Consider the following 11,310-nt stretch of genomic DNA (forward strand, 5'->3'; position numbering starts at 1 on the left):
TGTCTCTACATGTCTTCTCTACACTGTCTGTCTCTACATGTCTGTCTCTACACGTCTGTCTCTACATGTCTGTCTCTACATGTCTTCTCTACACGTCTGTCTCTACACGTCCTGTCTCTACACGTCTGTCTCTACATGTCTTCTCTACACGTCTGTCTCTACATGTCTGTCTCTACACGTCTGTCTCTACACGTCTGTCTCTACATGTCTTCTCTACACGTCTGTCTCTACATGTCTGTCTCTACACGTCTGTCTCTACATGTCTGTCTCTACATGTCTGTCTCTACACGTCTGTCTCTACACGTCTGTCTCTACACGTCTGTCTCTACATGTCTTCTCTACACGTCTGTCTCTACATGTCTGTCTCTACAAGTCTGTCTCTACACGTCTGTCTCTACACGTCTGTCTCTACATGTCTTCTCTACATGTCTTTCTCTACATGTCTGTCTCTACACGTCTGTCTCTACACGTCTGTCTCTACACGTCTGTCTCTACATGTCTTCTCTACACGTCTGTCTCTACACGTCTGTCTCTACACGTCTGTCTCTACACGTCTGTCTCTACATGTCTGTCTCTACATGTCTGTCTCTACATGTCTGTCTCCTACACGTCTGTCTCTACATGTCTGTCTCTACACGTCTGTCTCTACACGTCTGTCTCTACATGTCTTCTCTACATGTCTGTCTCTACACGTCTGTCTCTACATGTCTGTCTCTACATGTCTGTCTCTACACGTCTGTCTCTACACGTCTGTCTCTACATGTCTTCTCTACATGTCTTCTCTACACGTCTGTCTCTACATGTCTGTCTCTACAAGTCTCTACATGTCTTCTCTACACGTCTGTCTCTACACGTCTGTCTCTACAAGTCTCTACATGTCTTCTCTACACGTCTGTCTCTACATGTCTGTCTCTACACGTCTGTCTCTACACGTCTGTCTCTACAAGTCTCTACATGTCTTCTCTACATGTCTGTCTCTACAAGTCTCTACATGTCTTCTCTACATGTCTTCTCTACATGTCTGTCTCTACAAGTCTCTACATGTTTCTCTACACGTCCTGTCTCTACATGTCTGTCTCTACAAGTCTCTACATGTCTTCTCTACACGTCTGTCTCTACATGTCTGTCTCTACATGTCTGTCTCTACACGTCTGTCTCTACACGTCTGTCTCTACATGTCTTCTCTACATGTCTTCTCTACATGTCTGTCTCTACACGTCTGTCTCTACACGTCTGTCTCTACATGTCTGTCTCTACACGTCTGTCTCTACAAGTCTCTACATGTCTTCTCTACACGTCTGTCTCTACAAGTCTGTCTCTACAAGTCTCTACATGTCTTCTCTACACGTCTGTCTCTACATGTCTGTCTCTACATGTCTTTCTCTACACGTCTGTCTCTACACGTCTGTCTCTACACGTCTGTCTCTACATGTCTGTCTCTACAAGTCTGTCTCTACATGTCTGTCTCTACACGTCTGTCTCTACATGTCTGTCTCTACAAGTCTGTCTCTACATGTCTGTCTCTACACGTCTGTCTCTACATGTCTGTCTCTACAAGTCTGTCTCTACATGTCTGTCTCTACAAGTCTCTACATGTCTTCTCTACACGTCTGTCTCTACACGTCTGTCTCTACACGTCTGTCTCTACAAGTCTGTCTCTACAAGTCTCTACATGTCTTCTCTACATGTCTGTCTCTACACGTCTGTCTCTACACGTCTGTCTCTACATGTCTGTCTCTACAAGTCTGTCTCTACACGTCTGTCTCTACACGTCTGTCTCTACATGTCTCTACATTTCTTCTCTACATGTCTGTCTCTACATGTCTGTCTCTACATGTCTGTCTCTACACGTCTGTCTCTACATGTCTTCTCTACATGTCTGTCTCTACATGTCTGTTTCTACACCCTCACCAGGACCCCAGAGGGGAGAGCACAGACAAGGGCCACACATTGGGAGGATTTGTCCACTTCACACTGTGGAGAAATGGAACAGTTTATTTCTCTTCCATGAACATTTACGGGATCTCAACTCACCACCTGTGACCAAACATGCTCCTTCACAAATACGTCTAAATCCCGTTCTAGTCCTCGTCATCGGCTTTGACCCTGCTCCACGCCCACTTGGGGAATGACATTGGAAATGTAATGGTTATGTAATTCAGTCTGCTTGTTTTAGATGGTTTGACCCCCCCCTCCCATCATGGGGTGGCCCATGCCTCAACATTTTTTCTGTCGCTCACTGTTACCCCTTCAACTGGTGACACACATAACTATCATGATGCTTCCCCACTGGTTGCTGTTGCACAACTGCCACATACACTCAGACCATGTGTCATACTGGTGTGAGTCACGTTGTGTTTCCTTGAGCACACTGCTGGGGAGTCTAAGCAGAGTTCCACTGCCAGATAGTCCTCAGAGAAGAAAATATGTATGTTATATCTCTGATATTAAGGCACGTTTAGTTTCAATGTACAGCTCCCCAGATCCACTGTTAATTTTGTCAACAAAAACTATGACCATAAATATTACAACAGAGCTGAATGGGATGATCCCGTGCCCCCCCCCCCCTTGGATATCGGAGGGGCACGGGAGTTCAAGTCCCCCCACGGAACAAGCACCAAGTGTGGACTGGGAGCTGCAGAGGTGCCAGTTTGCCTCCTGGGCACTGCCAAGGTGCCTTTGAACAAGGCACTTAACCACAAACTGCTCCCCAGGCTCTGTTTCCACAACAAGTATCAAGCAGAAATAGTGGTTACTTCTGCGATGGAGGATGGCGGAAATGATAACTGTTTCCACCGAGTAAAGTCGGGCGAGTAAAGTCGGGCGAGTAAAGTCGGGCGAGTAAAGTCGGGCGAGTAAAGTCGGGCAAGTAAAGTGTGAACACTGCATAATACCCACAAGCCTGATTTGCAGTTGATATTGAACATATCATATATAGTTATAACCAAAAATCAGGGCAGTGGCAAATTTAAAGCCCTTTGGGCGTTGGAGTTGTGGACAAAATGGCATAGTTACTAAATTCCTCAAAGTGATTTAAGCTGCAAGTTCAGTTTTCTCAACACGTTATTCCTGAGCATTCACCCACTGTTAGAGGTGCAGATAAAAGAATTTCTAACTAATTGGAAGTTTCTTGGCAGAAATGCACCTTGGGAGTCAAAGTGATCATGGTTGGGGTATAAAGGACCTGTGGGGACCTCCATCATGATATGTTGAGGTCATAGTTAAAGAAATGAACATTGACTGAAAACAGTAAACTAGGTTCTGCTGGGTGGAAGTTACAATCTCTTCCTTTGGCGCCACCTATGGCGATAAGGAATAATAGCAGGTTTCTTTTACGATCTGTCCAAACAGTCTTGCCTGTGTGACATCAGTCAGAGGCTTCTGTCTCTGAGGATTTGCATTGTTTTTTTTTGTTTGTTCGTCCATGGTAATTGTTTACAGTCCTAGCAGAGCCTGAAAAAGAACCCGCCTCACATGTGAGTTCAAGAGAGACTGTTGCTTTGCTCCGGACGTCCTCTCCTGCAGATCCACTGCTGTTGGCTAAGAAAAGAAAAATCATTCATTGTGGGCCACTTGGGAATGTCACTGCAGACAACCAGTAAGTAATTATGCAAATAGCTTTCATCAGTGAGTCAGAGGCTCAATAGGCCATTGTGTTGCCTCATTTGGTCACTGACCTGTTTAAATAAAAAAAATCTTCTAGATTATGATTTTAAAAGGAGCTGAATTCAAAATTCAGAGTTCATCTATGGCTGTATTGCTCCTTACGGCTCTCAACATGGTGGCTAGCAGCTGACGGTGTAAGCAGCACAAGCAAGAGAGGGAGAGTGACTTCACTCTCTGTTCAGGTAGGCACAGAACAGTTGTTTGTTGATGTCTTAATGCTCCGAATTTAGAATTTAGTACCTTTTTTAAGTGTGATATTTTGTTGATCCAATCATCGACCCCAACCCAGGTTTGGTTACTCCATAATTATGTCACCTCCATGATTACTACGTCTTTGTCACACAGCGTAAATAGATGTCTCCATCCACCGTATGTGTTCTGAAAATCACATATTTAGCTCCGGTACTTCTGGACATACACGATCAAAATTATTCAAACGTGCCAAAAATCCCCCAAACATGGGTGGATGGGGAGGAATCTTAAGAAGGGAATCTTTCCAGTTAGTCTAAGGATGTTTCATGTCCCATTTGTCTTCACTCACTCAGAGAGCAGCTCACAGTTTCTTCGACTGGGAGAAGATAGATTTGATTGATTTGTGAATTGCCCTGTGGATTAACCAGCTGGCTGTCTGGTCGCTAAAATCCCAAATCTGCTTGACCTCTGGCCAAGTGCTCACACCATTATTGATTCATTACTGTGTTAATAACATTAGGCTCAGGCAGGAAGTTAGGCTGAAAGGGGATGTTGAAACATGAGTGGATACTCAGCAGTCACAGAAAAGCTTGTATTTTTACAGGGCCAATTACAGCAAAAAAGGATGTGATTCTAAATTGTAATTGCATTACCTTGCATGGCGGCTGGACTTAGCGATAGCACAGTATGACAGCACGAGGTTGATTGACAGCTGGTTCATACAATCGCCTGAGTTTTTGTTCTTTTTCAAAAGTCTTTCCAATGACGGCTCTCAATACTTCCTGCACATCAACTTTTCTCATTTCATTCGACACATGATTCACTCTTCCATCCTCATTTGTGTCCATTTGTTTGGCGAAATAACCTCTTTAAAATGTGCACGGGGGATCTTATTTGTTGTCAATAAAAGCCTGCATTGTTCACAGCTCCCACGTTTCATTTGAATAATTATATTTTAAATAATAAAAGCCTGCATCAATTAATTCATAATTTTAATTTATATATAAACCTCTGGACGTAATATTTTCAGAATAAAGTCATAATAGTTGCACTGTAGTCTGCTGTACATTACATTGTTGCTCTGCCGATGTGGTAGTATCCCCCCCAGACAGTCTAACTCTCTGGATTAGACAAAGTTAAGATAAGTGGCCGACAACATGATCTATCAATGGCCTACTATGCATATATCACCAAGTATGATTTGAGTTTTCATATATATTTACAGTATGCATATGTGTTTTTTGTGTGTTAAATATCTGCAGTGAACATGACAGTGCCCTCAAGTTACAGAGCACCTCACCTGGCACTATCTTCAAACCACAGATAGCTGTCTTATTCAAAGCTGCAGAGAGACAGGAATTGTAGAGGAATAATTCCAGAGGCCTGCACCTCGGTGACTTCGTAGCTGGCTACAGCGATGATGATCACAAGCATTGTCTCCAGTGGCCCAGATCATCTCTAGCATCTAGCATCATGCGCCCCGTGGATGCTACTTACACAAAGCTGAGTTAGATAAAGGATCAATGAGTCCACTTGACCAACATGTTCAACTAAACATTGGCTCCACCTCTGCGTTTTGGATATTTTTCAAACAAATCATCTCCTGGCTGATACTTATGAAAAGCAATCATTTGTATAAACCTTAGTAAGTGGACATAGTCATTGTGACGTCACCCATTGGCTTGACTGTCATTCCACGATTTTGCTGTCGCCGTCTTGGATTTCGGCCGTCGACATGTTGTTGTTTTTTTGCAACCAATAAACAGAAGTTTACCATATTCGGAACGCGGAGGAGTGACGTCGAGACGCCAAATACGCCTCTGGGTAGCAGCAGCAACCTGTCAATCACAGTAGCCCCGCCCTAAAGCATTCCCTGCTTTATGGTTCTGTTGACTCTAAATTACCATAATTTACTAAATGGACATCACGCTGTATTGAAGAAGACTTGAAACTAGAGATGGAGACCAAAAACTCATGTTTACAAAGTTTACTGAGGGAATAAATCAAGAGAGAAGTAGAGTCATTTATATAGACTTCTATACAACCAGAGGAGTCACCGCCTGGTGGTCAGTAGAGAGAATGCAGCTTTAACATGAAGCATAGACTTCTATACAACCAGAGGAGTCACCGCCTGGTGGTCAGTAGAGAGAATGCAGCTTTAACATGAAGCATAGACTTCTATACAACCAGAGGAGTCGCCCCCTGGTGGTCAGTAGAGAGAATGCTGCTTTAACATGAAGCATATACTTTTATACAACCAGAGGAGTCGCCCCCTGGTGGTCATTAGAGAGAATGCAGCTTTAACATGAAGCATATACTTCTATACAACCAGAGGAGTCGCCCCCTGGTGGTCATCTTTTTTCTGAAAACCTAACCAATAGATTTTTGCTGAAACACTGCAGGGGCTTGCACAGACAAGCTTTGTGTTATTGGGCTATAACAACATACCATTGAATGGGAAGTGCATCATCTCAAGGGCTTGTTTAGGTGGGAGGAAGAGTAAGAAAGAGAGGAAAACTCAAACATTAGGGTTTAAAGCACTTTTTGCTTGGTGAACAAAGTATTGAGCGATGAGTCATGCTCCTATTCTTCATTGTCAGAAATACAGACATGTCAGACATGTCCATGACCTTCTCCTATTCATACATCTGAATTGCTCATTTTGTGACATCCTCTATAGCTGGCTGCTGGAGCTGAGGGGAAGAATATATGGAAACGGAGATATTTGTTAACTTGTTCAAACTCGTTTGTTTTTTGATGGTGGCTTTGGCATCCCTGTTCAATTAAGAATATATTAAGGTTTAAAAAAAGTGCATGTTTGCTTGATTGACAGGTGTTGGAGCTTATCTCAGCAGTGATGACTCCCCATCCCACAACAGCATACAACGTTCTCACTCTCAACTTGGCAGTCAGAGGCCCGGAGCTCTTCTTCAGTTCTAGCTTCAGCTTTTGACGTGGCAGAGATGTGTGTTACGCTGAGGGAAAGATCGTGGTTAGGGTTCCAATAAGTTTGTTTGTTATGTTTCAAGCTTTCACACAAACAGCTCTCCTGGTTGAACCATTGTTGAGCACAGACAAGCTAGAGAGGTAGAGATACGTCATTCTCTGCTCAGGGAGACATTATATTATTACTGACACATTTAAATAGAGCAGTGGCAGCTGGCCAATAGAGGGCCACAGGGCCTGGCCCCACCCACCTTGAGCCACAAAAAAAAAAGTATAAAAACATAATAATTATATTTATGAATTATACAAATTGTCAATATTTGTGTTTTGGAGATATGGAATATACCCAGTAATATTTGTAAAATAGGATATCTGCGCAAAATATATATCCACCTCTCTCGTCCTGTCTGCATGTATCAGCTGCCCTGGGGCCGAATAGTTGAGGCCCACAAGAGACGGGTTTAAGAAGCAATTTAGCCAATTACTGATTAAAGATATAAATGGGTGGTACACAATTCAGCCAATCCGCTTCGTAAAATAGGTTCAGCTTTGGGCTTAAGTCATCTGGCCCAAAGCTGCGCGCTCTCGTCAGGCACTTTTTATTTTTTTATTTTTTTTATTTTTTACGACATGACGGCCAGTGCGAGCACTTCTCTTCCAAGAAGACCCGACCCGGTAAAATCAACGGGGACAGATCCAGCATGGACAGATACGGGAGTAAGAGACATGAAGCACATGTTGGAAGAATTAATAAAACATGAGAACACCAGGACACACATGATAACTCCGTCAAGCAGCCATATTGGGCAAAGTGAACGTTGCTACCAGCTGGACGAAAGACACAAAGAGGAGGTGGATGAAAACAGGCTCACTTCAACCCTAACAAGGTTCATAGGGGCATCTTAATATATAAACATGTTCTATTAGATTTTATATATATATATATATGTGATTTATATTATACGATATTTATTTATATGTTATTATACTATATTTAGAATATGTATGTTGTATATTTACATTAGATGGTATTTATATATCATATTATACTGAATATTATTATATGATATATATATTGTAATTGTATGAATATGATGTCCTTATTATGTTAGTGTTGGAATAAATGTTTAATGAATTTATAACTACATATTAGAAATGCGTGTGTGATACCTTTTTGCATTGAATCATACTGGGAAGTTTGATGAAATTGATTGGATGGCCCACCCAAAAATAAATTCCACCAGCCGCCACTGACATAGAGTATAGTTGTTTGTTACTGTATTTGTTACTTTGAATATAGTATTGAGAACCTTTACATTTGTACAAGCTGTATCAACATTTATTCTTGAATTGACACCCCCAAAAGACCTGGAACATCATAAGACTTCAAAATGAGAGTTATTTAGTCGCTTTTTCTGATACAGATGAATTGTCAAGTATACTTCATCACTCATTCTTTAAAAAATATCTTTAAAAAGTGTTTTAGGACTGATTGAACATGAAAGAAAGCTTCATTTCTCAAACCGTGTGTTTGCATTCACAGGGTTTACAGTATTTACAGCACCATCAACACATAAACAAGCATGGAATGCTCCACACCGTTCTCCACACAGACATCACTGATGCAACTCCAATGCCACGCAACACACACACACACATCATAGATGACACATTGGTCCTTTCACCCACTGCTGTAATCACATGAGCACGATTGGCACACACACACATACATTCATGAAACAATCTTAACTCAAATACACACATATCTGCTTTGTACAAATGCTAAACACAAATTGCAAAGTCACACTTAAAACAAGTACAATGTCATATTATGCCCCTGTGATGTCACATGTTGGATATCTACACACACACACACACACACACACACACACAAACACACACACAGAGAGGCAATGCCACACACATTGTCAGTATCCGCACCTGGATGTCGCACACATTTCCAGCATTTCACGGAACTCAAGACTTCACACAAAACACATTCAGACAACCCACAGCTCCGGTATCATTGCACCTACACACCTGGGGTGCCATCTGTAAACCTGCTACGTCACACACACACACACACACACACACACACACACACACCTTTGAGAGCATGCCTCTTTTCTTTCTTTCTGAAAAGCTGAAACATGTTCCAGGGTTTTTCTGACCGTGTTCTTGTCCATGAGGCTTCAAGAGGCTGCAATAAGCTGTATGAGGCTGTCTGAGGCTGTATGAGGCTGCCTGAGGCTGCAAGTGGCTGTAAGAGGCTGTATGAGGCTGCAATAAGCTGTATGAGGCTGTCTGAGGCTGTATGAGGCTGCCTGAGGCTGCAAGTGGCTGTAAGAGGCCGTATGAGGCTGCAATAAGCTGTATGAGGCTGTCTGAGGCTGTATGAGGCTGCCTGAGGCTGCAAGTGGCTGTAAGAGGCCGTATGAGGCTGCAAAAAGCTGTATGAGGCTGTCTGAGGCTGCAAGTGGCTGTAAGAGGCCCTATGAGGCTGCAAGAAGCTGTATGAGGCTGCAAGAGGCTGCAAGTGGCTGTAAGAGGCCGTATGAGGCTGCAAGAAGCTGTATGAGGCTGCCTGAGGCTGCAAGTGGCTGTAAGAGGCCGTATGAGGCTGCAAGAAGCTGTATGAGGCTGTATGAGGCTGCAAGAAGCTGCATGAGGCTGCAAGAGGCTGTATGGGGCTGTATGAGGCTGTATGAGGCTGTATGAGGCTGTACGATGCTGTATGAGGCTTTATAAGGCTGTATGAGGCTGTAAGAGGCTGCAAGAGGCTGTATAAGGCTGTATGAGGCTGCAAGAGGCTGTATGAGGCTGTGTGAGGCTGCAAGAGGCTGCATGGCAGCATTTGACATTTTGTTTGACATTCTGTTTGACACTATAAATTAGTGGGACTGACTTGACATCAATGTAAAAAAATGAGATCACATGACTCCTGTATTAGCTGCTCTGCACTGGCTCCCTGTAAAATCAAGAATCACATTTAAAATTCTTCTCCTCACCTACAAAGCCTTGATTGGTGATACACCATCATATCTTAAGGAGCTTGTAGTACCATATTGCCCCACTAGAGAGCTGCGCTCACTAAATGCGGTGCTACTTGTGGTTCCTAGAGTCCTAAAAAGTAGGATGGGAGCCAGAGCCTTCAGTTATCAAGCTCCTCTTTTATGGAACTATCTTCCACTTTCAGTCCGGGAGGCAGACACAGTCACCTCATTTAAGAGTAGACTTAAGACTTTCCTGTTTGATAGTGCTTATAGTTAGGGCTGAATCAGGTTTGCCCTGGTCCAGCCCCTTGATATGCTGCTATAGGCTTATAGGCTGCTGGGGGATGTTTTAGGATACACTGAGCCCCTATCTCCTATTCTCTCTCTCCTTATGGATGAATTTACATCTCTTCATTGCACCTTACTAACTCTACTTCTTCCCCAGAGTCTTTGTGCTTTTTTGCCTCATAGGGTCCATTGGACCTGGCTGTGTCTGAAGATGGTTCTGGCTCCTGTGTCCTGCCTCCTTGCCCCTGCTTCCTGCATCCAGCCCCTGGCCTGGCCCTGGCATCCTTCCCAATGGCTCTGCCTCCTTCTCTGTGCCTCCTTCCTCAAGAGCCTGGCCTCATTGATCCGGCCTCATTGATCCGGCCTCATTGGTCCGGCCTCCTTCGCGATGCCTCCTGCCTGGTGGGCCGGCCTCCTACCATGGTCCTGCTGATGCCCCCCCCCCTCTCCTGCCTACTCATTATTCATAATTTCTATCATATTCATGTAATGTGTTTATGTAACTCTGTAACGCTGTTCATCTGTACACATGACATCTATTGCTTCTGTCCATCCGGGGAGAGGGATCCTCCTCTGTTGCTCTCCTGAAGGTTTCTTCCCTTTTTTCCCTGTGAGTTTTTCCTGATCCGATGTGAGGTCAAAGGTCAGGGATGTCGTATGTGTACAGATTGTAAAGCCCTCTGAGGCAAATTTGTAATTTGTGATTTTGGGCCATATATATATATATATATATATATATATATATATATATACTGAATTTAATTAAACAATGTAAGTCGTGTTGCTTAGCTTGCTCCATTTATCTCAATGTTTACTTTTAGTCCTGCATAGGAGATGAACAGGGGTATAGTCATTGTTTCATGGCACATTTGCTGTCAGGTTTGGTCTCAACACAATGACAATGTTGACATGTTGGTTATTAGCATTAAACAACAAGTAAGGCTGTGGCTGATGCAAAGGTTAATAGATTGCAGGTATTTAGCCTCAAAGCCAAGTGTTGGACACATTGGAAGTTTGACTCGACGAATGAGACGATGGCTCAGCTCCATGGTGTCAATAGGAAAAGTCACGTGAACATCAACATCAGGATACATGCCTTGGGGACGTATAGCTGAAATATATATTTTTTTAAAAGTCTGGATTGCCATGAAATGTCTCTATTGAATCTCTCAAACAACAGTGTACACATTTATGAATACCTAAATATGTGTTTATATTCCATTCT

This window comes from Cyclopterus lumpus, chromosome 4 (assembly GCF_009769545.1).
Source record: "Cyclopterus lumpus isolate fCycLum1 chromosome 4, fCycLum1.pri, whole genome shotgun sequence".
NCBI classification, from domain to species: domain Eukaryota; kingdom Metazoa; phylum Chordata; class Actinopteri; order Perciformes; family Cyclopteridae; genus Cyclopterus; species Cyclopterus lumpus.